Source organism: Neomonachus schauinslandi, chromosome 10 (assembly GCF_002201575.2).
Source record: "Neomonachus schauinslandi chromosome 10, ASM220157v2, whole genome shotgun sequence".
Taxonomy (NCBI): Eukaryota; Metazoa; Chordata; class Mammalia; order Carnivora; family Phocidae; genus Neomonachus; species Neomonachus schauinslandi.
The window spans coordinates 103,259,604-103,286,587 of record NC_058412.1 but is presented as its reverse complement, the minus strand read 5'-3'; the positions used below and the strand labels follow the sequence as shown (position 1 = coordinate 103,286,587).

At 39.3% G+C, this 26,984-nt stretch overlaps 1 protein-coding gene and 1 pseudogene across 1 annotated transcript in view; one reads left to right on the top strand and one right to left on the bottom strand.

The window, feature by feature from the left end:
* The window catches only part of PAK5 (p21 (RAC1) activated kinase 5), a 305,518-nt gene that overhangs the window by 183,847 nt on the left and 94,687 nt on the right, over window positions 1-26,984 (bottom strand). The window lies entirely within an intron of this gene.
* Window positions 3,322-4,499, top strand: LOC110579437 (annotated as a pseudogene).

Here is a 26,984-nt window from a genome sequence, read left to right as displayed (position 1 = left end):
CTCCCATAACACCAGAACCCTAATTTTGTTTGGCACAAGGTGTCAGTTAAAGTCTGTATTTCCTCAAATGTAGGGATCCGAAGGGGTATGCGCACCCTGATGTTTATAGCAGCAATGTCCACAATAGCCAAACTGTGGAAAGAGCCAAGATGTCCATCGACAGATGAATGGATAAAGAAGATGTGGTATAGATATACAATGGAATATTATGCAGCCATCAAAAGGAATGAGATTTTGCCATTTGCAACGACCTGGATGGAACTGGAGGGTGTTATGCTGAGTGAAATAAGCCAATCAGAGAAAAACATGTATCATATGACCTCACTGATACGAGGAATTCTTAATCTCAGGAAACAAACTGAGGGTTGCTGGAGTGGTGGGGGGTGGGAGGGATGGGGTGGCTGGGTGACAGACACTGGGGAGAGTACGTGCTGTGGTGAGTGCTGTGAATTGTGCAAGACTGTTGAATCTCAGATCTGTACTTCTGAAACAAATAATGCAATATATGTTAAGAAAAAAAAAAAAGAAGATAGCAGGAAGGGAAGAATGAAGGGGGGAATCGGAGGGGGAGACGAACCATGAGAGACTATAGACTCTGAAAAACAAACTGAGGGTTCTGGCAGGGAGGAGCATGGGGGGATGGGTTAGCCTGGTGATGGGTATTAAAAAGGGCACATTCTGCATGGAGCACTGGGTGTTATGCACAAACAATGAATCATGGAACACTACATCAAAAACTAATGATGTAATATATGGTGATTAACATAACAAAAATTTTTAAAAAATAAAATAAAATAAAATACACTTAGCCTAGGAAAATGGCATGAGATTTCAAAAAAAAAAAAAAAAAAAAACTGTATTTCCTAATCTCTATGATAGTCAGGGCTGGGCAATGACATATAAGCACAAGTGCTCCAGTGAGACTTTAAGGAACACTCATTAGAATAGGGCCTGAAGGGCCCTATTTGCCCTTCTTTCTACTGCCTCTTGCCTGGAAAATCAATGTGATGGCTCAAAGTTCAGTAGCTGCACTAGACCATGAGGTGAAAAGAGCAGTCATGGATCCATCTCCACTTCAGGTAGAGCTCAAAGATAGAAGTTTCTGGTAGATTTATTATGGCCTAATTTTTCAAGCATCCTCGTATTCAAACCCTTTGCAATATCTCCCATCAAGAAGTAGAACCTGTTTCCCAACCCATTTAACCTGGGCTGGCCTTATGACCTGATTTGATCAAGAGAATGTGGCAGAAGTGTCAGAGAATCAGTTCTGAACCTAGACCTCAACAGGCCCTGAGTGGTTCTACTCTCTCTTAGAAACCTTCCACTGATATGTGAAATATCCTGTGCTAGAGAATAGTGAGAGATCATGTAGGGTGGGACCCATTTGTCCCAGTTGAGGACATTCTAAAACCAGGCCCCCAAATATAGGAGAATACCAAGTCAAGATGAACAGAGCTACTTACTGAACCCAATGTTGACTGCAGATACAGGTGAAACCAAGACTAGAAAATTCTCCCAGTTAATCTGTAGACTTATAAGCAAGAGTACACTCTTGTTTTATGACACTGAGTTTAGGATAGTCTGCTATCTGGTGGTAGTGGCCTGATATAAAACCTACATCTCTGATAACCATGAAGTTACCACTGTGACCTGAGACTTTCTGCCTAAGGTCATTTTTTTTAAAGTAAACTCTACCCCCAATGCGGGGCTTGAACTCAACGATGCCAAGATCAAGAGTTACATGCTCTACGGACTGAACCAGCCAGGTGCCCCAGTACTTTTATAAGAGAGAAAAGCCACCTTGACTAAACCACTTTTATTTTCAGTCTGTCTTTCCTGCCACCAAACAGAATTCCTAACTGATACATAAAGGGCATGAGATGTCTACTTTTCTATAATCCCCATGCATCATGTGTCATCCATTTATGTTACCTACCTCCCCTCATGGCACTTGCATGTGTGACTTCTACTCTATAGCCACATTTTTGAAAAAGAGGAAGAAAGAGAATCTTTTGGTCTCACTTTGTACTCTCAGGCTCACTTAATTTAGTGGATATTTTTAAGGGAGCATATTTGAGGATAATTATATATTTTGCTTCATAAATCTCATACCATACCCAAATCACCTGAGCTGGAGCCTGTGGCTCAGGATGACAGTGAAAATACCCGTGGGAAACAAAAGAAATAACAGAAATGATATTGTTTTAAGAGCATTTAAAACTTACTAAATTCATGCCAGCCTCCCTATGTTGTCAAGTGCTACTGCAGTTCAGTGAAATCCCTTTAGAGAGAAAACACTTCTCTTGGAATAGAGCAGTATAAATCTACCTTCAAATATTACTACAAAAAAAAAAGTGAAAATCCACACCACCATTCCCTTTAACATATCTACATAGGACTATATATCAAAAGAATTCCAAATTTCAAATGCTAACCACATTGTCCTAATAGTCATAAAAGTGTACATGTAAAATAATTAGCTATGCATAAATCATAGCAGACTTAAAATAATTGTTAACATAGTGATTATTTAAAATATACAAGAAGGGGCGCCTAGGTGGCTCAGCTGGTAAGCGTCTGCCTTTGGCTCAGGTCATGATCTCAGGATCCTGGGATGGAGCCCCACATCGGGTTCCCTGCTCGGCAGGAAGCCTGCGTCTCCCTCTCCCACTCCCCCTGCTTGTGTTCCCTCTCTCGCTTGTCTCTCTCTGTCAAATAAATAAAATCTTTAAAAATAAAAATATATGTACAAGAAGTGGGACACCTGGGTGGCTCAGTCAGTTAACTGTCCAACTCAGGTCATGATATCAGGTCCTGGGATCCAGCCCTATGTCAGGCTCCATGCTCAGTGCAAAGTCTGTTGGAGATTGTCTCCCTTCCCATTGCTCATGTTCTGTCTCTCTTGCTTGCTCTCTTTCTAAAATAAATAAATAGGGGCACCGGGGTGGCTCAGTCAGTTAAGTGCCTACCTTTGGCTCAGGTCAAGATTGTGGGGTCCTGAGATAGAGCCCCACATTGGGCTCCCTGCTTGGCAGGGAATCTGCTTTTTCTTCTCCATCTGCCCCTCCCCCCCCACTCATGCACTCTCTAACAAATAATCTTAAAAAAAAAAAAAAGCAAATCTTTAAAATATACAAGAAGTGACAATCTATCAATTAAAATACACAAGAGCGACTCCAGCTACCCACGTGGGGCACAGCGTGCACAACTCTTTGTGCTCGGGTAAGGAGGAGCCAGGCTGAGACCCAAGCACGCAATGCGGTAAAAATACTGCTTCGGTGGACGATGTGGTACGAGTTCAGGAGGGCGTTCGTTACAGTGATGCCGAAGCGTGGGAAAAAGGGAGCTGTGGCAGAAGATCGGGAAGAACCCAAGACTGAGCCAGAAGCCATGAAGAGTAAGGTGGGAACAAAGAAAAACGAAAGAGAGGCAGGAGAGGGGCCAGTCCTATATGAGGACCCCCCAGATCAGAAAACCTCGCCCAATGGTTAATCGGCCATCCTCAAGATCTGCTCCTGGAATGTGGATGGGCTTCAGGCCTGGATTAAGAAGAAAGGTTTAGGGCCGCCTGGGTGGCTCACTCGTTAAGCGTCTGCCTTCGGCTCAGATCATGATCCCGGGGTCCTGGGATCGAGCCCCACATCGGGCTCCCTGCTCCGCAGGAAGCCTGCTTCTCCCTCTCCCACTCCCCCTGCTTGTGTTCCCTCTCTCGCTGTGTCTCTCTCTGTCAAATAAATAAATAAAATCTTTAAAAATAAAAATAAAAAAAAAAAAGAAGAAAGGTTTAGATTGAGTAAAGGAAGAAGCCCCAGATAGCCTCTGCCTCCAAGAGACCAAATGTTCAGAGAACAAACCACCAGCTGAACTTCAAGAGTTACCTGGATTGTTCCATCAGTACTGGTCAGCTCCTTCAGACAAGGAAGGGTACGGGGCGTGGGCCTGCTCTCCGGCCAGTGCCCCCTCCAAGTCTCCTATGGCATTGGTGAGGAGGAACATGATCAGGAAGGCCGAGTGACTGGCTGAATCTGACGCGTTTGTGCTAGTAACAGCCTATGTACCTAATGCAGGCCGAGGTCTGGTACGCTTGGAGTACCGGCACCGCTGGGATGAAGCCTTTCGCAAGTTCCTGAAGGGTTTTGGCTTCCCGCAAGCCCCTTGTGCTACTTGGGGACTTCCACGTGGCTCATGAAGAAATCGACCTTCGCAACCCCAAGGGAAACAAAAAGAATGCTGGCTTCACTCCACAAGAGCGTCAAGGCTTTGGGGAATTACTACAGGCCGCGCCACTGGCTGACAGTTTCCGGCACCTCTACCCCAACACGGCCTATGCCTAAACCTTTTGGACCTACATGATGAATGCTCGATCCAAAAATGTCGGTTGGCGCCTTGATTACTTTTTGTTGTCTCACTCTCTGTTACCTGCATTGTGTGACAGCAAGATCCGTTCCAAGGCCCTGGGCAGTGGCCACTGTCCTATCACCCTATACTTAGCACTGTGACACCGCCCCCAAATTACTTTAAACCTGGGAAATAAGCCCCCCAAGCTAGCTTTAAAACTTAACCTACCCAAACTTCTTTAAAAACTGCTCTCTAGAGATAACTGCACTGTATTTCCCTTCTAAAAATACGAATCCTTCAACCAGGCTCCAGATGCTTTTCTTTAAACCCCCCAATTTTTTTTTCTTTTTACATTAAATAAAAGCTACTGATGACTTCCTTTGAACAGTCCACATGAAAATAAAGAGCCATAGTTCCAAAAAAAATTAATAAAATAAAATACACAAGAGCAATTAATTATATCACTAATGAAAAGTAGTACAATTTAATTTTATCCTTTTATACTTACTATTTGAAAACTAAATGGCAGTTTCTATCAATAAAATCAACACAAAAAAGATGCTTCAATTTATGACTACTATTCTGCTATGTTTTCAGAAAAAAATTAACAGACACACTTCTCTTATGGAAACCTCTACTTTTTAATATAACCTCAGCTACATGAGAAACACAAGAATACCAAGCCCGTGTTTTGAATTTAGGTATTTATCATTTCATTTTGCATGACAAAAAGAACAAAAAAAGTAAAAACATGGGCATGCTCAAGAGTGCTTTAGGCTCCATAAAGCTCTTAAAATATAAACATAAAAGCTCTTAAAATCTGAAAAAAGTATGCCATGGATGTGTTCCGACACGGTATGCTGAGTCCTTTGGAATGAATATACATGTACATCCACATTAAATTGCAGATACCAACAACCACTGTTAGCCCAAGCAAGTGACAGTCTATTCCATTGAGTTTTTGATTGCTGAATTCCTATTCTTGTCAGTTTTCTGTGCTAACCTTTATCTGGTGTACAGGAACTCAGCCTCATCCAATGTAAAATGAGATTCATGTATGTCAATGATTGGTAGGAAAAGTTTCTTGAAAACATACCTTAAAAGTCAGAAAAGGGAGAATTCCTGTGCTGCAACATACAGCAAGAAGCAATTCAAACAGCTCCAGGGGACTCTAACATAATGGCAGAGAACTTGGATACCATTTTGCCAAGTTCTATGGCATTCATTTTACCAACAGATTTTGGTAGAACCTGTCTTCTTGGTAAAGAAGCAGGCTCTAAAATAGCACTGTCCAATAGAAATATAAAGTGATCTACAAATGTATGTCACAAATGTAACTTTAAATTTCCTAACAGCTGCATTAAAAAGAAACAGGTGAAATTAATTTTAATAATGCATTTTATTTAAATATAGTCAAAATATAATTTCAACATGTATTAATAAATATTTTCACTTATTTTTTTTTCATAATCAGTCTTTGAAATCCAGTGTGTATTTTATGGTTATCGCACATTTCAATTTGGAGTAGCCACATTTCAAGTTCTCAGTAGTCACTGGGGTTAGTGGCTCCCATAGTGGGCACTGCAAGTCTAGAGTGACTTGTTTTGATATGTGACTTATTTTGATCATTTAAAAATCTAAGCAGTGACAGTAACTAGAGAAGAATGACATTTCAAATACAATGGGTAAATGAATTTTCCAAGAAAAAGTTGGTAGAAATTATACTAGCAATACAAAAGTTGACACCAACTAGCTGGATTTTTATTTTATTTTTTATTTTTTTTTAAGATTTTATTTATCTATTCAGTAGAGACAGAGAGAGAGAGAGAGGCAGAGGGAGAAGCAGGCTTCCAATGAGCAGGGAGCCTAATGCGGGACTCAATCCCAGGACCCTGGGATCATGACCTGTGCCGAAGGCAGACACTTAACCATCTGAGCCACCCAGGCGCCCTTTATTTTAGTTTTTAAATACACCAATTTTAAAGCAGATTCTTCGCAGATAGAGAAATGATTGGGTCATTAAAGTATGCCAAAATAAAACCCATTCAACTTTAGTGAAACATCCCAAGCAAATAATGAAACACGCTTATTTATATTCTGCAACATGGATAATAAAACATAATATAGGGAGCCTGAAGTGAATATACAATGTCAAAACTAATAGCACCATCTTATAATCACAGCCTCCAATCCAATTATTAGTCTTTAGATCAGAATTTATCTACACTAAAAATAGACATCAAAATATTTTTTCCAGAGTCAGATTAGTTAATTAAAATAATATATACATCCAGTAGGTCAAATATAAGGTTTAGAGGTCTGGTTGCATGTCAAAAAGCCATAAAACCTCCAGGCAAAAATAACTGCTCTGTAGAAACTGAAAAGCCTTTCTAAAAGTTTTTTAAGTAATGGTATTTACTATTTTTTTAAAGGTATTTATTTTTAAACAGCTTAAGTACTCTAACATTAATGAAACACTGCAAGCCTCAAGACTATCAAATTACCTGATAAGTCATAACACTGTATACTTCTCAGGGTAGATTTTAATTTGCATTCCATGATATTGTGAAATAATTGGCATCCAATATAAATGGCAAACGTTATACATTTAATAAAACTTTCCTTATCTACTATTCATGTGTTCACTGTAAAAAACTGGAAAAACATATAAAAGCACAAAAGAGAAAAAAAATCACTCAGAATCCCAGCCCCTAACACACTGCTGACATTTTAATCTCTATTCCTCCATGCTTATACTAGTATAATTATTACTGCCAGGTCTTTGTGATATAATAAACTCATGTGGGCTCTCTTGTAGATCTGATTTTCTCAACAGATCTGATAATCCCACTTGGCACATATGTACCCACACACTTCCCTTCTCCTACACAGCTGTCTAATCAAAGGTTGAACAGAATCCAGGGGCACTCTGATCTGGGGTTGATCTGTCAATGTCTTTTGTCCTTTTTCTCCCACTCCATCCCCCCCAACCACCCCCCCAACACCCATACAGTAAGACCTCAGTCTAAACATACTTTCTTCCAGTTAGCTCAAAGCTTTGTGGTGGTCTCTTAAGAAGAGATGGTGCTTCATAGAAACAACGACTACCAGTCTACTTATTTACAACCTTAAAACAGAATTATTAGGAAAAGACACCATCTTCTCTCTCTTACTAACAATATTGGTACTGGCTGATGAACGTAACCTTTTGGTCATATTTCAGTGGGCTTTATTTTGTGCCTGAAAGAATCTACTTTCTCAGACAAATTTCTAGATTCAACAATAAACATCTGTCAAGTGCTTAAAAGGGCAGACATTGTGTTTAGGACCAGACAGTGAATTGTAGATGAAGCAGACATGATCTTTTGGCCTCACAGAAGTAATATTTTAGTAGAGAAGATAGTCTGCAATCAAGTCAACAGATAAATACATAATTACATACTGGGATCAATGCTACAAAGGTAATGGACATGGATGTTGAGATAGAGAACACAACATTGCCTATCTTAGTTTCTGACACAATGACCTGTTTGAAAGACTAGCAAGAACTCAGGAAATTCCCCCCCCCCATTTCACCAACACTGACCTTCTGCTCAGAAGAATACCACTGTGCTAAAGAGACCCCACACTGGTTGTAACAATTTTTTAGTCAATTACTAAGGTAAAGTCATTTAGGAAGCTTCTATTAGACTTTGTGTTATAATAGGGGAGAGCCTCCCTTTAACACAACTGTGGGCACCCTGCCTATGAAGTTGATCTCAAAACTTTGCAATATGACACCTTTTTTGTATTAGAGAGGATGGAAACCTGGAGAAATTTTTGGATCTTTGTTGAGCAAAAGCACTATCCTGACTATGTGTATATACAAAAGAAGGCCTACAGTGTTGATGGGATAAGGCAGAGAGCTAGTTTGTCCTCCATGGAAGAGTAAAAGGAATTTGGAAGAAGTGAGTAGGCAACTGGATAAATCAGAGAGAATAGGGGAGAAGTGGGGAGACAAACAGAGACATAAAGACTAATAGAGAATGAGGGTGGGAGACAGGAGGGACAATAAGAGAGAGAGATACAAAGAGAAAGAAAAGGGACAGAGACATAAGACAGGAATGCATGCACACACACACAAACACAGAGAAACATACATAGAAAGCAGCCCAAGACAAGATCTAACAAAGTTGAGGCCAATAATGTAAGCACACAGTCCATGAGAATTCCTCTGTGGCTGAGAACGTCTGATGTGTCTAAAATATTAAAAACTAACTTTAAATTTAAAGTTCTCTCTCATTGTCTGCTATAATTTCTGTTAATCTTTAGTAAAGTCTGCTAGCCATACTCCCCCTAGGATTAGAAGTGTTTTGAGGAATGAAGAAAGAATAGAGGTAATCATAGTGGGGCAAGCAAGCTGGTGAGAGAAGATGCTATAGGATCCAAGAGCCAAGGAAGAATGAATAGGAGAAACAGTCTTCCCTGTGGGCTGCCTTGGGAGTGCTGAGTGAACTGCCATTCCTCAAAATTATTCTTGAGACAAGTATATGCAATATATAATACTATATAAAAGAAAAAGAATTGATATTTATTGGGTACCTGTTACCTCTGTGCTTTATAGATACAATCTCATTCTTCAAAACAACCCTACCAATTGGTTCTACACACTTTGATTTTTTACACATCAGAAAACCAAGAGTAAGTTTCCAGGCTGGGGAGTTGAGAGGGGGAATTCAAGAGAGGACCAGCAGACTTCCTGAGCTGTGAAACCAGACAGACCAAAGCAGCTGGAGTTTTCAGCAGGAAATACCAGAAATGAGAGAGCGCAAGGGAAGGAGAGGGGAGGGATAGGGAAAAACTATACATCACAGATTCAAAAACTTCAATAAAACCCAAACACAAAAAAATGTGAAGAAAACCACACCAAGACACATCACACTTATATTGCTCAAACACAGTGATAAAGAGAAAATCTTAGCAGAAGCCAGTGGAAAAAAAGACATTTATGTACAGAAAAACTAAGATAAGGATGACATATTTCTCATCAGAAACTATGTGAACAAGATAACAGTGGAATAAAATCTTTAAAGTACTGAAAGAAAAAATGTCAATCTAGAATCTCTATCTAAAAATAAAATGTTACACAATTAAAAGTGAAATAAAGATATTCTGAGAAACCCCCTTCCCCCCCCCAAAAAAAAAACCCTGGGACAACATGGGACAAAGAAAAGAAATAGCAGGAGACATCAGACTTACACTTAACCATATCAATAACCACATTAAATGTAAATAGTCTATATATTGTATGAAAAGGCAGAGATGTCAGATTGGATAAAAAAGAAAGATCCAACTATATGCTGCCCACAAAAAACACATTTTATAGATCGACAAATGTAAAGAATAGAAACAGATATGCTAAAACTAATCAAAAGAAAGCTAGAGTGCTGTATTAATATCACAAAAAGTAGATTTCAGAGCAAAGAATATTACCAAGATTAAAATTGGTCATATTGTAACAATAAAAGGGAAAATTCATCAAGACCTAACAATACTGAATGTTTATACATCTAAAAACAGTTTCAAAATACATGAAGCAAAAGTTGATAGAACTGCAAGGAGAAATACACAAATCTATAATTATTGTTAGATACTCAATGCTAACTTCATGAAGGTATCTCAGTAAGGCTACAGAAGACTTGAACAACACTAACAACCAATTTGACCTAATTAACATTTATAGAACACTTCAACCAACAACAGCAGAATAAACATTCTTGACAAAACCATAGAACACTTATCAAGATATACTATATTCTGGGCCATAAAATTAGCTTCAATTAGTTTAAAAGGATTCAGTACAAAGTATGACTCATACAAAAAAGATTCATACCAAGTATGCTAACTGACTATAATGGAATTAGAAAACAACAACAGAAAAATCTATGGAAAATTCCCAAGTATTTGGAGACTAAATAATACAATTCGAAATAAACCACAAGTCAAAGAAGAAATCAGAAGAGAAATGAGAAAGTATTCAGAAGTAAATAAAATTATACATATAAAGTTATATATATATATATATATATAATTGTGGTATATAATATAAAAACTTGTGGGATACCACTATAATAGTACCTAAGGGACGTTATATAGCACTAAATTACAAAAGAACATAAGGGGCACCTGGATGGCTCAGTTGGTTAAGCAGCTGCCTTTGGCTCGGGTCCTAGGATGGGGCCCTGCATTGGGCTCTCTGCTCAGTGGGGAGTCTGCTTCACACTCTCCCTCTGCTGCTCTCTATGTCAAATAAATAAACAAAGTCTTAAAAAATATACATAAGAAAGTTCAAATTGATGACCTCAGCTTTTCCACCTTAACAAAGTAGGTAAAGAAAATTAAACCCAAAATAGAAGAAAACCCAAAATAGAAAAAAGTAAATAATAAAAATTACTGTAGAAGTCAATATATAAAAAGCATAAAAACAATGGGAAAAAATCAATGAAATATAAATCTGGTACTTAAGAAGATTGATAAAACTGATAGCAAGACTGATCAGGAAAAAGAGAGATAAATTCTAATAAAAATTTTAGCAGATGAATCTAACACTATATAAAATAGATAACACATCATGACCATATAGGATTTATTTCAGAAAAGCAAGGTCGGTTTACATTTGAAAAATTAATGTAGGGGTGCCTGGGTGTCTCAGTCATTAAGCGTCTGCCTTCGGCTCAGGTCATGATCCCAGAGTCCTGGGATCTATCCCCGCATCAGGCTCCCTGCTCCTCCTTCTCCCACTCCTCCTGCTTATGTTTCCTTTCTCACTGTGTCTCTCTCTGTCAAATAAATAAACTAAAAAAAAAAAAAATTTTTTTAAAAGAAAAATTAATGCAATTCATATTTTTTTCAAAGATTTATTTTCAGAGAGAGAGAGAGTGCACGAGTGGGAGGAGGGGCAGAGGGAGAGAATCTTTCAAGCAGACTCCCCACTGAGAGAGGAGCCCCTGGACGGGGAGGCTCAATCCCACAATCCATGAGATCATGACCTGAGCTGAAACCAAGAGTCGGACTGAACCACCAAGGCACCCCTGTAATTCATATATTAACAAGCCAAAAGATTCTATTCTCGATAGATGTATAAAAATCATTAACAAAATCCAACATCCATTCCTGATAAAAAAAATCTCAGCAAACTTGAAATACAAGGGAATTACCTCACTTGATAAAGTGCATTTATGAAAAACATAGAACTAATATCATATTTAATAGTAAGAGGACTGTTTTTTTTCCCCTAAGGTGATGAACAAGATGAGAACGTCTACTCTTACCACATCTATTTAACATTGTTCTGGAGAGTCTAGTTAAGGTAATAAGGCAAGAAAACAAAATAAAAGACAGCAATATCGAGAAGTTAGAAGTAAACCATCTTTATTAATAAAAATGGTCTGCTGGAATCTACAGAAAAGCTATAGAATATGCATTAATTTATCAAAATTGAAGAATACCAGACCAATATATTAAAATATATTGTATTTCTAATATACTAGCAACAAATAGTAGAAAACAAAATTTTTAAATGCCATTTAAAATAGCATTAAAAACTATGAAATACTTAAGGATAAATGTGATAAACTACATTGTAAGCTATAGAAGATTACTGAGAAAAATTAAAGACCTAAACAAATGGAGAAATGTATCTTGCTCTTAAGTCTCAAATCCTAATATTTTAAGCAATCAGTTCTCCCCAATTTATACTATAAAATGACAATTAGAATCCCAGGAGGCTTTCTTTTTAATAGAAAATGACAAATTGATTCTAAAATTCATATTGAAGTTCAAACTTAGGATAGCTGAAACAAGGTTGAAAAACAACCGAGGAGTAAGTAATCAATGTAATGCAGTGTTGAAGACAAACAGATCAATGGACAGAACAGAGTCCAGAAATAGAACCACAGATATATGGACTACCGATTTTCAGCAAAGATGGAAAGGCAATGCAGTAGAGAAAGCATTTTCAACAAATGTGATTGCAACAGTTACATATCCATTTGCAAAAACATGAACTTCAGTCACACTTATTACCATATAAAAAGATAACTCAGAATGGAACATAGACCTAAATAAAACCTAAAACTAGAAAACTTATAGAAGAAAACACAGGTGATAATCTTAGTGGTCATGGGTAAGCAGAGATTTCTTAGAACACTAAAGGCATGAGTCATAAAAGAATTTTGAAAAATTAAATTTCATCAAAATTAAGTACTTTTATTCTTCAAAGGACACTGTTAAGAGAATGAAAAGACAAGCCAAAGACTGAGAAACCTATTTTAAAATCATAAATCTGATAAAAGGCTTGTATTGAGAATATACAAAGAACCCTCAAACACAATAGTAATCTTAAAAAACCAATCAATCCAATTAAAAAATAGGCAAAAGACTTGAGCAGACTTCATGAATATACTGTATACTGATAAGCAGTCACATGAAAATATGTTCCATAGCATTAGTCATTAGGAAAATATAAAAACACCATGTGGTACCACTACATTCCCGCTAGAATTGCTATAATTAAAAAGATTAATCATACCAAGTCTTGGTAAGGATGTGGAAAAACTGGGAGTCTCACACATTCCTCAGTGTATGTAAAATGTTGTAAACACTTTGGAAAACATTTGGCAATTTCTTGAAATGATAAACATGTGTCCACTATTATGTTCCAGCCATTTCATGTTTAGGTATTTACTCAAGAGAAATCAAAGCATATGTCCATACAAAGGCTGGTCCATGTATGTTCATAGCAGCTTTATTGGTGGTAACCAAAACAACCAAAACCAAAACAAAACAATAACAAATAAACACTCCCCCTCACCCCGACCACTACCAACACAACCTAGAAACAACCTAAATGTCCATCAGTAGGTGAATGTATAAACCACTTGTGGTATATACATACTCTAAACTACTGTCTAACAATAAAATGGAATAAACTCTTGATACATGCTACAACATGGATGAATCTCAGAATAATGATGAAAGGAGCCAGACCAAAAAAGTGTACACACCACATGATTCCATTTATATAAATCTCTAGGAAATAAAATCTAATACATGGTGACAGCACTAAGATTTGTGGTTACCTGGGGACAGAGGTGCGGGTAGATAGGGAGGGAAATGAGACTGAAAAAGGCCACAAGAAAACTTTTGGGGTGATGGAAATGTTCACTGCTTTGATTATGTTGATGGTTTCATGGTTACATACATATGTCAACATATATCAAATTGAGAGCTTTAAGTAGGGGCATTTATTTGCATGTCAGTTATACCTCAATAAAGCTGGGTTTTTTTGGTTTTTTTTTTTTAAGATTTTATTTGAGAGAGAGAGTGCGCATATGAGTGGGGGTTGGGGGCAGAGGCAGAGGCAGAAGCAGAGGCAGAGGGAGAAGCAGAGGCAGTATTTTAAATACTCCTTTAAAAAAAAAAGAGCTTTGGGGCACCTGGGTGGTTCAGTCGGTTAAGCGTCTGTCTTCAGCTCAGGTCAGGGTCCCAGGGTCAGCGGGGAGCCTGCTTCTACCTCTCCCTCTGCCTGCCCCTCCCCCTGCTGTGCTCTCTTGCTCTCTCTCTCTCTCTCTGACAAATAAATAAAATCTTAAAAAAAAAAAAGGAGTATTTAGTTCCTCAGCTGTACTAGCCATATACATAAGCTTGATAACCTTATAAAGTTAACAGCTACTGTATTGTCAGTACAGATACAAAACATTCCCATCAGTCAGAAACCCAACAATAACAGACTGCCTTGCAAATTATTTTAAATGTTGCTATATTTTGTGCCAGAGGTAAGTTACAAGATCATGTGGAATTACTCAAAGCTCAAACCCTGGCATGATTCCCAGTTTAGTCCAATTAACATGTTATGTTAATGTCCATATAGTAAATGATGCAGATAAAGAAAAATTAATCTCTTCCTGGGGCACCTGGGTGGCTCAGTCGGTTAAGGGATGGACTCTTGACCTCAGCTCAGGTCTTGATCTCAGGGTCGTGAGTTCAAGCGTTGCACTGAGTACCACATTGGGCTCCAACTCTGGGCATGGAACCTACCTAAAAAAAAAAAGTAATCTGTCCCTATGTATTTGATATAATTCAAAAGAAATATATAATGTTCCTAAGAAATCAGGTTAAATCTGAAATACAGTTAAGAATATAAAAAGCAAGTATATTTCCTTGCCTTTGGATTGTACAAGGAACAAGCCCCTCATGAACAAATATGTGAAATGATGTGCTATATTTATGTTAAGAACATCACCACAGAGGAAAGATTAACTGTATTTAAATGAAAAAAGAACGGATATGATGTACCTTATGTAATTACAACGAACCCTGAACAGCTCATGTTGACTGATAACAGGTGAATAACACATTTTGTATGCTATATGTAGTATATACTATAGTCTTAAAGTAAGCTAGAGAAAAGAAAATAAGGAATAGAAAATATATTTACAGTACTGTATTTATCAAAAAATCTGCATATGTGGGGCACCTGGGTGGCCCAGTCAGTTGGGTGGCTGGCGCTTGATTTAGGCTCAGGTCGTGATCTCGGGGTCTTGGGATTGAGCCCCACATCTGGCTCCACACTCGGTGGGGAGTCTGCGTGGGGATTCTCTCCTCCCTTCTTCTGCCCCTCCCCGTTTGGGCACGCACTCGTGCTCTCGCGCGTGCGCTCGCTCGCTCTCTCAAATGAGTGAATAAATTTTTTTTAAGATTTTATTTATTTATTTGACAGAGACACAGCGAGAGAGGGAAGACAAGCGCGGGGGGGGTGGGAGAGGGAGAAGCAGGCTTCCCGCAGAGCAGGGAGCCTGATGCGGGGCTCGATCCCAGGACCCTGAGATCATGACCTGAGCCCAACCAAGGCAGACGCTTAACAACTGAGCCACCCAGGCTAAATCTTTAAAAAAATCTGCATATAAGTGGAGCTACACAATTAGAACTTTTGTTGTTTAAGGGTCAACTCTATTAGTAAATTTGAACAGAATCATGTTTACATGGTCACAGATATGATACCAGAGCAACCATGCAGTTGTATAAAGAGGTAGAAGCCATTATTCCTTTTCTTTGTCATTACGCCAAATTGGTACCTTCTTCAGCTCATAATCTTCAAGGACAAAATTTTTGTTTCTCTGAATTAAAATATGATAACCTTAAATGTATTATACAATGGATAAACATGTTTTGGGAAAAAAAATTTAAGTAAAACATTCCCATCAAAGCAAAAAGTTCTATTAGACAGCACTTTTCTCAGTCCTGTATCTTAGTTAAGGAGTGATACATTTCTAAAAGCATACAGAGATTACTGCCCCCCCCACAAATGCCTCAGGCACTTTAGCCAGTATTTGCAATATTCTGTAATATATGCAAAGTCCTTCAAATATCATGATGCCATACCACACTGAAAAATTCCTCTTCCCCAAGTTGGATCAAAAAAAGGTCTTTTTTTTTTTTTTTTAATCACAGCTTGCAACCATTTTCGAAATGCTCACTGACTTCTCTACTTGGCTACAGTCATACAAAGAACCAAATATTCCAGCTGCATAAAATGATCTCCATATTTGACCTTTCCCATGTTACAGAGATAAAAGGCAACTTGCATGCATTTGGAACACAATTCATGCATGTGAAGTACAGCAGTAAATTGCAATCGCTAAAACTTCTAAAACCACCATTAGTATTTTATGCAAGTTGAATTTCAAATTGCCAGAAATTCAGAAACACATGAACTAAATTACCTGTCCAAGAGTGCTCTTTTTAATTTATCCTACCCTGTCTCTTGATTTTTAAAGTCTTTTCCCAGAACTAAGTGACATCAGTTTCTAATATGAACCTGCACCTCTGCCTCAACTTATCAGAGGGCAGACTGAGACTGAATAATCATTCTCTTTTGAGTAATCAAGTTCCCATGCCTCATTTGAGAAAATCTCAGACAGAGTGACTGATAGAAGGGAAGGATCTTCTGTCTTCAGAGAAGCCCGGTTAAAAGAAAATGCTCAAGATAGAAGCATATCTTGCCACCACGATTCTCAATCTGGAATCAGTGAAGATAGAAATGAAAACCAAAAGGCCTGACCACACTTGGGCATTTAGCCATGAAGTGCAGGTCCAAGCTGCTGAAGCAGGGACAGTATTTTTGTCTCGCTTTGGCTCAGTTCAGTATCTCACGCCAACCAGAAGCTCTATTTGGCCATTTGTGCATGCTTCATATTTTTAAAGGGAAAAATAATTATTAAGAACTCTGGCACAGGGCAATTTCCAAACATGGAGTCCACAGGAAAAAGAAATTATCAGTGTTCTTTGGTGGTAAAAATGTTGGAGCCACCACTGGACGTTATCAGTGAACACCTCAATTAAGAGTTAATCCTGTGGCAGAGATTAGGGGAGTGTTGGCAGAGAATGAGGCCATAGCACAAGTGGGGAATGAGAAGGAAGCCTGGCAGCAAACCCAAGACCCTGAACACCTGGGGGCTTATTTGGGGTGAGGGGCACGTCTAAGACAAGTTGAGATTCTCTGGAAATGAAGTGAAAGGCATTAGTGTGGGGGTGGGGCAAAAGGCCTGGCTTTATCCTGTTTCTATTTCTAAACTGTCAGCTGACTGGGATTGAGAGATGTAATAATACCCCCATTAGACAGTAATTCCCCTTCTTGTACCCATACCTTTTGCCATTTGACTTTGGAGTTGCTCCCAAAAAGGTGAGGTATATTTCTTTATCCAGGTGACCTGCTTTGTCCAACAGAGTAACAGTTTACTACTCCAAGGCTAGGTCCTGGGAGACCTTGCCTGGGCGAGCCTGCCAGAAGATGAGACAGATGTAGCAGGGCCAAGCTGCCCCACTCTTCCCAGCTGAGGCGCACCTAGATCAAGCAACAGCCAGCCAAGATCATCAGAGCTGCAGAGCTCACCTGTGGCTCATCCAAGCCCCATGAGCAATAAATATTTACTGCACTATGCCACTGAGGTTGTGTGTTTGTTATGAGGCATTACTGTGGTAGTAGAAAACCAACCGCTCTAACCCCCACACATTCTGAAATGCTTGAAAACGAGAGTTTAACTACACGGCCTCTCAGATCCCATACAGCTCAGATTTCTGCCACTGAACCAACAGAGGTCTTGGGCTCACCTGTCAGAACCTTTTCCTTGTCATTTTAGACCTACCCTATTATATACCATACTGCCAAACTACCAGCAATTGGCCTCTAGTCAACCTTATTCATGCAAGGTCCCCTCCCAGATAACCATCACTTACGTTCACACTGCCTGCAAAATTGATAGGCAGGAGTGACAAATGTTTGGCTCCATGAGGCCCAGGAAGCCTCCAATAGAGCTGATAGGGAACAGAGGAAGAAAGAAGGAAAGATGGTTGACAATACCATACCCTGTAGAATTGTTCACACTCCCTTAGATCACCTGTGAGTACACCACTTTCTTTCTCCCCACCCAACATCACTCAGCTGTTATCCACAAGGCCCCTGAAGGAATGGGTATGTCTATCACGGTTAACAGTAAGATTTTTGGATTAAGTTCCTGCAGGAATGTGTTCCAGCCTCCATTCTGTTAAGAATGACATGACTCTGGGCAAGTTGCTTGACCTCTCTTAGCTTCCATTTTCTCATCTATAAATCAAAGATTAATACTTGTCCAGACTACTTCAGAGGACTATTCCAGGAGAAAATGTGCTAACATTTATAAAAATGCTTTTAAAACCCTAACGTGCTCTACAAAATGTCACACTCTATCATGAGCAGTTGCTAAGACAAAGGTCTTTGTTAGGGGAATTATAAGGCAACTAGTTAAAACCTGGGGGGTCTCTTGAGGTGTTGCATAGAATCTCTGAGACCCACTTTTTCAAGCAACACTAAGTAGGATCCCAATGATCCAGCAGAGAAAAACATCCTCTCTCTTTCCTCTACTGAAAGCGGTATTTCGAAAACTGTCAAGCTGAACACTGAAAGTAGCTACTCAGAGATCTTACCCTTTTGTCCTTACTTTAAATCCCACCTTAACAAGATATAAAGAGAAGCTGGAGACCAACAGTGGTCTTATGATGAGCAGGTCATCCTAAGGCAGAGAGCAACCAAAGCTGAATAAAGCAACGCGGTCTCCAACCCTCACCACCCAAGGGCATTCAGATACCACACAGAGTTGACCTTCTTAGAAAAGATTCTGATAATGATTTCCTCCCCACACATTACTGTGAACCTGTTCACAGCAAGAAAACCAACAGACAGATGGCAGTGTAAATATCAGGTGCCAAGTATACACTGTTTCTTCCATGCAAAAGCCAAGATGAAAGTGAAAGAGAATCATCTTACTTTTATTATTGTCTCCGTAACAAAGGTTAACTGAAACTAAAGTAGATCTGCCTATACATAAAAATAGGAGCTCCATTATTTCATCCAAGTCATTCTCTCATTTATCAGATGGAAGTAGGAAGTTTGTTTTTAATCTCACACATAAAGGCATCTAAATATCCCATAAATAAATTACACACACTGATGATCATTCTCTTAGCTAAAGTCCCTGAGGCATCCTGAGTATAAGCAAATACACCAAATTCTGTTCAAACAGCAGACGTGATGCCCACAACCCCTGCTTTCACACAGTTCCCGTTCATTCCTGCTATGTGCACTGTACTCCTGGTGCAGACAACACCTACACCAGTGAAGTCATTTCAGGATGCACCCAAGAAAATAGTTTTCTGGATTTATTTATATACTTGGTCTCCAAATAGTAAGGTTTCAAAAGTGAATATTCTCTGCATCTAAGCCATAATTCATGGGTGGGGAAAAAGAGAATTCACTGTGGGTTCATCACTTCTCCCTCTTTCTCTCCCTCCCTGGATGTTCCTCCCACCCCTTACTCTAGGAAGTGTTGACCTTGACAAAACCAGAACTTCTTATAAACACTGTGCTGGGATTTACTAGCAGGAAGATAACCCAGACATTCTTATCTAAGGTTTTAACAGGTCGTTCCTGGTCTGTCTTGATTGCTTCAAAAAATTAACCCAGAATTTTTGGATTTATGGGATACAGCCTTCTGGGGAATGGACATTGGTTACATAGGTAGAGCGTTTATATGACTAATCAAGTATAAAAAACTGAGAAGCCCTAACTCTAAATGGCTTTGCCTGAACTAACTTGTATCACACTTTTAGGCCATATTATCAGTTACTCCTAAACCAAAATGCATCCCAGTGCATAAAAAGAGTTTTAGGGAGCTGCGTCAGAGGTTCCAGACCCCTTTGAAGACAAACATTGGGATGCTGAGATTGTGCTTATGCTTTGCTCATATTCTTCATTAATTATTAGTAACACTTGATGTTGGATAAGACCCATGATCCTTTGTGGAACAACATGCTAGACACAGTGTCTATTCTTTAATAGACACTTTAAAGGGGAATGTCCTAATTCCCTGAAGTCTGCAGAAGACTGAGAAAGGATCAGATGTGATTAAGTTCAGGGTTTTACGAAGAGGAGATCATCCTGAACTAGCCATTGTGTTGGGGGAGGGGGGAAGGTACAGAGGAAAAGGAAGACACAGAGGAGAAGGCGATGTGAAGAGAGAGATTTGAAGACTGGAGTGATGTGGGCCTAAGTCAAAGAGTGCTGGCCGCCACCAGAAGCTGGAAGAGGCAAGGAACAGATCCTCAGGAGGGATACCTCAATTTCAGCCCATTGATCTTGATTTCAGACTTCTGGCCTTCTAACCTGTGAGAGAACAGATTTCTACTGTTTCCAGTCAATAAGTTTGTGGTAACTGGTTACAGCAGGCACAGGAAACTAATAATACATACCCTAAAAATGCCCTACAACAGTTCATTAAATAGAAAAACCCGAGAAAGCAATATGGCTTATTCTAGAACAAGTAATTTCTGTTTTTAGATCACTCAACTGGCAACACTGGCCTGTGTTTCAAGGTCCTATGGTAAGACCTAGACCATGCAGGTGCTAGACCATGTAGGCTCACTACCAGCAAGGGCTTTTCTGATTACATTGGCATCCCCTGTATATGCCCCCTTCATGGGCATTCCTAATATGGCTAATGAATGGATAAAAAAAAAAATTACCAAATTAAGAGTTTGAGGAAAAAAAATCATCAAGTTCATGCTGGGTGACCAGATGGATAGCTAGAAGTAGATTATGGATTGAACAGAAAACTGGCAGACCATTCTGACTACCTCCCTGATGACAAGCAACATCCTGGCAGAACTCTTTTGCTTTATGAGGGCCGGGTGGTGGGATCACAGTCCTGAATGATGTTCCATACAAGCTCAAAGTTATCTCTGTTGTGACTGAGGCCTGCCTTGATCTTGCCTTTGGGTTCAGCGGTTGGCACACCCACAGCACTCAGCATTGGTTCTCATTTTCTTTCCATGTCACCCGAATATCAAGTTTTGCTGTTCATGTTTGTGATTTAAGCAAAATCAGCTCATTCTGGCTAGGGTGTGAGGCCTCTTGGGGAATGTACAATTTATTTGCCTATGATGTGAGCTATTGAAGAAATTCAAACAGCAGGTGAATGGGGATAGAGAGGAAATTCCCAACCAGAGGAAGTTTTGTTCCTCTCAAGTCAGGGTTTCAGAGTACATCCCTCAGTACTTGATTTGAAATGAAGTCATCCCCTAGTCAAAAGTAAGCAGAACATACATTACACAAAGCTAACTGTAAGTAAAATTAATTATCTGACACTTGGGGTTATTCATTCTTTTTCTTCTTTCAATTTCAGAGATTAATTGAAAGCTATCAGTACCCAGTTATTTCTTTTTAAACTGCCATTTTAGTAAATTGCCATTGCCTTAGTCAAAGGCTTAAAATGGTGCACTTATTTATGTCATTTTTCACTGTGAGTGACACTACATCAAAAAGCAATTTTCACTTTTAATACATAAAATACATTAGACATCTCACATGCTTATTAGAAGATGGACCACAACATTGGTGACTCAGTTTCTTTGTGAGATGAAATATCCCATGAGAAGAAAACCACCTTTTACAGCTGTTAAATTTAGCTGACACTAGATGGTCAATTTAATATCTATAACTCATTTTGGCTAATGGACTACAAAACAATCAACCTAATATAGTAGTACAGTTAATGTAATATCCTGGGTGCCTCCAATGATTTTCACCCATTAATTTTAGAGTCCTACACAGTGCTTTTTCTATAGCCACAAGGTATGCAGCAATCTCCTTCTGAGATACAGGCTCTGGCTTATAGGTCTGGGGGAGGGCCCAATAACCTGCATTTTACCAAACTCCAGGGGACACCAATGCTGCTCCCCAGATTCCATCTTGAATAATAAGGCTTTAAATGAATAAAGGACAGAAAAGTGAGTTAACACTGCTGAAATCCTCAAAATATGAAAAGAAAAATAAGAGAAAAAGGAAGTGTTCATGTAAAAACAAGAAAAAACATATTGTGAGTCTAATTTAATGGATTATATTCTTTTCTCACTAATTGTTGCCCCAAAACCACCCCCCCCCATAGAGATGAATGATGAAAAGAATGTCTGCATCAAATAAGCAAGGTTTTAAAATGACTAAGAGCAAACCCAACATTAATGTGGGTTTCGACAACTTTCCCATCTCCCATGCAGAGAATAAGGGCTCCTCTGGTAATGATCTTCCAAACACTGTTACCATTTTTTTAAAAGATTTTATTTACTTATTTGAGAGCCAGAGAGAGAGCCAGAGAGAGCATGAGCAAGGAGGAGAGGGAGAAGCAGGCTTCCCGCGGAGCAGGGAGCCTGATGCGGGGCTCGATCCCAGGACCCTGAGATCATGACCTGAGCCTAAGGCAGATGCTTAACCGACTGAGCCACTCTGGCGCCCCAAGACTGCTACCATTCTAAGGTGTCCCAGGCTCTCCCTTTTAGGCTGGTGGATCTGAGGCAGCCTTTGCCCTGCCCCATACACCTTGGCACCTGCTCCATAGAGGGCCACCTGGCTCCATGGAGGGCACCTGATGGTACAGGTCTTGGAAATGCATCTTCTCTATCTCAACTAAGTCCTGCTCAGACTTCTCAGTATCCAGAAATGGCACAGAGATCCCTTGAGCTGAACCGAAAAAGCCAATAGAGCCAAATCTCTATTTTTTTCTTTATATACTTTTCACATTGATGTATAACTTACTACAATGTCTTAAGTGTAAGACTTGATGAATACTGACACTCAGTATTTGTACACTCAAGCAACAACCCAGACCAAGGTCTAACATAGTGCTGTCCGATAGGATGTTCTACAATGATGGAGAGGTTCCATAAAGAAATATAATTATGCACTGTCCCATTCATTAGCTATTGCCCACCATGTCACTGAACACATCAAACGTGGCTAGTGCAACTGAGGAACTTAATTTGTAAATGTATTTTATTTAATGTAAATTTATGTAATGTAAATTTATTTAATGTAAATGTAAAAATTAATTTACATTTAAAGAGCCACAGTGGCTAGTGGCTGCCATATTGCACAGCACAGGCCTAGAACATTTTCAGCAGCTCAAAGTTTCTCTTGTGCCCTCTCCCTGGCAAGATTTTCCAAACATGACCTCTCTTTTTTTTTCGTTGAAGTATAGTTGACACACAATGTTACATTAACTTCAGGTGTACATAACTTCTCTTCTGACCTCCAATATAATACCACAAGTGAATTCTGGCTGTCTCTAGTTTAATGATGATCAAAAACATTTTCAGTTTTTTAGATCTGGTGCTTTATTTGAAAGAATGATGGGTAAATATTAGAAAATAACCCTTTAGTAACAAAAAAGCCAGTGACTTACTTTATTATCATTTTTATCTATAAATACTTTCAGGGGCAAATAGTTTTGTTTTTTGTTTTTGTTTTTTGAGGGAGAGACAGAGAGGGCATACAAGTGGGGGAGGGACGAGGAGGGAGAGAGGGAGAGAATCTTAAGCAGGCTCCATGCTCAGCACGGAGCCCAAAGCAGAGCTCAACTCAGAATCCTGAGATTATGACCTGAGCCAAAATCAAGTCAGACACTTAACCCACTGAGCCACCAGGTGCCCTGGGGCAAATAATTTTCTAAAACCTATTGAGAGCTATCAGTTCTCACACACACACACACACACACACGAGATAAAAACGTTAACAGTCAACTTATCCAATATTCATTTAAGGTACTATATAGACTTTTTTTTTTTTACTCAAATACATGGAGGCTAAAGAGCATCCTACTAAAGAATGAATGGGTCAAGGGGCGCCTGGGTGGCTCAGTTGGTTAAGCGACTGCCTTCGGCTCAGGTCATGATCCTGGAGTCCTGGAATTGAGTCCCACATCGGGCTCCCTGTTCAGCAGGGAGTCTGCTTCTCTCTCTGACCCTTCCCCCTCTCATGCTCTATCTCATTCTCTCTCTCTCATTCTCTCAAATAAATAAAATCTTTAAAAAATATAAAAAAAGAATGAATGAATGGGTCAACCAGGAAATTAAAGAATTAAAAAAATTCATGGAGGGGTGCCTGGGTGGCTCAGTCGTTAAGCGTCTGCCTTTGGCTCAGGTCATGATCCCAGGGTCCTGGGATCGAGCCCTGCATCGGGCTCCCTGCTCAGTGGGAAGCCCGCTTCTCCCTCTCCCACTCCCCCTGCTTGTATTCCTGCTCTCGCTGTCTCTGTCAAATAAATAAGTAAAATCTTAAAAAAAAAAAAAATTCATGGAAACAAATGAAAATGAAAACACAACTGTTCAAAATCTTTGGGGTGCAGCATAGACAAAGCTTTCTTTTTTTTTTTTTTTTTTATCCCTGACAACGTTTCCCCCATCAAATCTTTTAAAATTTTTTTTTATTCTTATGTTAATCCCCATACATTACATCATTAGTTTTAGATAAAGTGTTCCATGATTCATTGTTTGTGCATAACACCCAGTGCTCCATGCAGAATGTGCCCTCCTCAATACCCACCACCAGGCTAACCCATCCTCCCACCCCCCTCCCCTCTAGAACCCTGTTTGTTTTTCAGAGTCCATCTAGACAAAGCTTTCTAATGAGCTGTAATTCTTATTAAAAACAACCCTAAGCATTCACCATATCTGGTACTTGAAACATATGTAACTGTTTTTCATTCTTTTCCCACTTGTAAGGTTGGAAAATCCTGATGACCATGATGATTATCTCAGATATTTTTGTAAACCCAACAAAATCCAGAGTAGTGTTTTGCATTTAACAACTGTCCACGGTTCACTTTTGGAAAGAGGATAATAGGGTCCTAAAGTAAGTACTAATTTAAATGTTTTGAAATGAACATTAATGTGAGATATTTTGCTGTTCCATACGTTGATGTAATCATTAGTTATTCTTGCTTTTTATATTTATTATCCACTCAATTACTGCTACTCAAAGTAGCTGATACACAAACTTTTGTTATGACCAATGACAAGATAAGGAACTTGCACAAGGATATAAATCAAGTCACTGTTTCCTTCAAGAGAGTCCTACACAAGAAAAACATCAGCTGGACTGAACAGTGTACTGAATGATTTATGTTCTAGCACAAATTTCGCATTTCATTGTTTGACCAGTAACAGCGCTCGGATAGCACAGGTCCATGGACCACACTTTGAGTGCTGTTGCCTTAGACCATAAATTCTTGAGAGCAAGGGCACCTGGGTGGCTCAGTTGGTTAAGTGACTGCCTTCAGCTCAGGTCATGATCCTGGAGTCCCGGGATCGAGTCCCACATCGGGCTCCCTGCTCAGCAGGGGGTCTGCTTCTCCCTCTGCCCTCTTCCCTCTCGTGCTCTCTGTCTGTCATTCTCTCTCTCTCAAATAAATAAATAAAATCTTTAAAAAAATAAATTCTTGAGAGCTGTTTTGTAAAGCGGAATTACCCAAACATTATTCAGTTCTTACTCCCTGGTGCTTCATAATTCCTGACTTTTAGCAAGTATCCAATAAAATATTTTAAACTAATAGTTGTTGAGCCACATAGATCTTCAAGTATTTAATGTATTAATCTTCATCAGTTTCTGCTCGAACTTTTTCCTACCAAAGGGAATTACTCTCTTGATGGCAGCAGTAAATGTTTGCCTCCCTGAAACCTCCTAAAACACAAAATGAGAATGATCAGATTCCACAGAAAATTGTTAGACTAATTCTATTTAATGAAACTATTTTAAGAAGAAAGTGACACCTTCTTCAACAGAGTGAAGCATAACACTGACTTAAAGTGCTCTAATTTTAAAATTATGGTTATGATTTAATTAATAAAAGAACCTGGAAACCAATGAAGCAAAACTTTTAAATCCTCCTAAATAAAATTCTCATAATTTGGGTGGTACTGGGCAACACTAACATACAACTGTGTTCATCGTAAGAGACAATATATTTAGTGCAATATAACTACTCATTGCCTCGCAAGCATTATTAATTGGAGGGAGCTAGTCATGGCTCTTATGTGTAAGCAACAAAAAGTAACCCTATTCTACTGAAGAGTAAAAGAATTTATTGAAAGAATAATAATAGGAAACATGCAGAATGGCTGAAAAGCCTGAAGAACGAACCAAGGAGAAGCAAAGGAGGCTAACATAGACCACAGCTAGAATTCCACCCCAATCTGCCCAATGAGGACATGTATGTGTTGTCCCGTAATTTTCAATGGCACCAGCATCTGCACTGGTCATTGTTCCTCCTGGCCTGTGGCCCTAACTGCCACTACCTCTACCAAGAAAATGGATTCTTTCCTGCACTGTGCTTCATCACAGTCTAGGCCATGGTTATCTGATCACCCAAACCCAGGCCACATGCCTGCACCCTCGCTGCAAAGGAGGCTGGGAAACTAAGCCTCTGGCTTCCCTGGCATCAACAGAATGGTTCCCACCTAGAAAATGGACTGTGGATATCTGGCAGCCCTTCCGAATGACAAATGTACACTGCAATGTGTTTCCAAACTATCCATGCTAAGAGAGGCTATGACTAATTACTGATATATAGATGTGAAGCATTACTAACGTATAGAGGACCTATAAAAATAAAAAAGGTCCTCTAGCATCTTCCAAACGCCAGATGTGTCTTGTTCAAAATGTAGTTTTTGCGACTCCAAGCATTTTAGCATAAACACTTCGAGACCAGATTCACCTAGGGAGAGGCTGTGCAAGATACCACGTCCTCCCCCATTGCTCCCTCTCACGGTGTATTTCCCAAGGCCATCATCTAATTAACAGTCACAAACCCTCCTGCAACACAACTGCCTATCAAACGGCTGGCTTCTTCATTAGCTTGCATCTCTCTCTTCATCTCTTCCGATTAGCAGCTGATAAAAGGAAATCACAAGCACCTGATACTCATTTTTCATGATGGAGAGATTTCATTTCTCTCTAAAGCATGAATAAAATTCAATTTCAGAGAGCTCTCTTCCCCATTTGGAAAACCAGGCTCTGACTACGGAAGCCTTTATCTGACAAAGACTCCTCTCTGAAAATGTTTCCTCGTGTCGTATTAAGCAAGGTATCAATACGTTTCTTCTGTAAATGTCATCACTAAATATGCAGCATCAGATGCATCCACTTGTAATTCTTTGGACCATCCCAATTCCAATTTCCATGATAAAAGATCATTTGTCATGATCAATATTTATGATGTGTGACTGAGTCTATTGCCATGAAAATC